We start from the raw sequence: 2,042 nt of genomic DNA on the forward strand, positions 1-2,042 counted from the left end.
GCTATTTTCTTTATTTATTTTGATACGAATTTACATTATTTTATGTGTATTTTGTATTCATTTTTTTATACGTATTTACTTCATTTTATGTGTATTTTGTATATATATTTTTATAGAAATCTACGTTATTTTATGTGTATTCGTATATATATTTTGAAACAAATTTACGTTTGATATGTATTTTGCATATCTATGTCAATACAAATTTACCTTATTGTATGTGTATTTTGTATATTTATTTAGTTACAAATTTGATTTTTTTATGTGTATTTTGGTATATATATTTTAATAAAAAAATGCGTTATTTTATTGGTATTTTGCTTCTTTATTTTCATATAAATTCACATTATTTTATTAATATTCTGTGTATTTATTTAGATACGATTTTACATTATTCTACTTGTGTTTTGTATATATATTTTTATACAAATTTACGTTATTTTAAGTGTATTTGTTTATGTATTTTCATTCAAATTTACATTTTTTCATGTGTATTTTCTATATGTATTTAAATACAAATTTACCTAATTTTATGTGTATTTTGTATATTTATTTTCATACAAATTTAAATTATTTTTATGTATACTTGTATATAGTTTTATACAAATTTAGGTTATGGTATGTGTATTTTGTATATCTATTTTCATACAAATACACATTCTTTTATTGATATTTTGTTTATTTATTTTGACGCGAATTTTCATTATTTAATGTGTATTTTGTATATATATTTTTATTCGTATTTACATCATTTCATGTGTATTTTGTATATATATTCCTATTTTATTGATAATCTGCTCATTCATATAGATACGATTTGATTTGTATTTTCATACAAATTTATATTATTTTATTAATATTCGGTGTATTTATTTTGATACGATTTTACAATATTTTATTTGTTTTTTTAATATATATATATTTTTTATATATTTACATTATTTAATGTGTATCTTGCATATATATTTCATACAAATTTATTATCTATAATTTATTTTTATACAAATACACATTCTTTTCATGATATTTTGTTTATTTATTTTGATACGAATTTACATTACTTAATATGTATTTTATATATATATTTTTTAACGTATTTACATAATTTCATGTGTATTTTGTATATAATTTATGTGTATTCGTATATATATTTTGAAACAAATTTACATTGTTTTATATGTATTTTTGAATATATCTTTCAATACAAATTTACCTTACTGTATATGCATTTTCTATATTTATTTCAATAAAAATTTAAATATTTTATGTGTATTTTGGAACATATATTTTTATAAAAAATGCGCTATTTTATGAGAATTTTGCATCTTTCTTTTCATACAAATTCACATTATTTTATTGATATTCTGTGTATTTATTTTGATACGATTTTACATTATTCTATTTCATTTTTGTATATATTTTTTTATACACATTTACATTATTTAATGTGTATCTTGCATATATATTTTATACAAATTTACGTTATTTTAAGTGTATTTGTTTATATATTTTCATTCAAATTTACATTATTTTAAGTGTATTTTGAATATATATTTCAATACAAATTTACCTAATTTTATGTGTATTTTGTATATTTCTTTTCATACAAATTTAAATTATTTTTGTGTATTTTTGTATATAGTTTTATACAAATTTAGGTTATTTTATGTACGCATTTACATTATTTAATGTGTGTTTTGTATATATATATTTTTATGCAAATTTACTTTATTTCATGTGCATTTTTGTACATATATTTTTCTTGAAATTTGCGTTATTTTATGTGTATTTGTATATGTTTTCTCATACAAATTTACATTATTTTATTGCTATTTTGTTTATATATTTTGATACGAATGAAAATAGATATACAAAATATACTTAAAATAAACTAAGTTTGTATTGAAATATATATACGAAATACATAAAATAATGTAAATTTGTATCAAAATATTTTAAGAGATGCGCATAAAATAACGTAAATTTGTTTTAAAATATACAAAATACACATTAAATAATGTAAATATGTATAAAAAAAAATA

This window comes from Eriocheir sinensis, unplaced genomic scaffold, assembly GCF_024679095.1.
Source record: "Eriocheir sinensis breed Jianghai 21 unplaced genomic scaffold, ASM2467909v1 Scaffold38, whole genome shotgun sequence".
NCBI lineage: Eukaryota > Metazoa > Arthropoda > Malacostraca > Decapoda > Varunidae > Eriocheir > Eriocheir sinensis.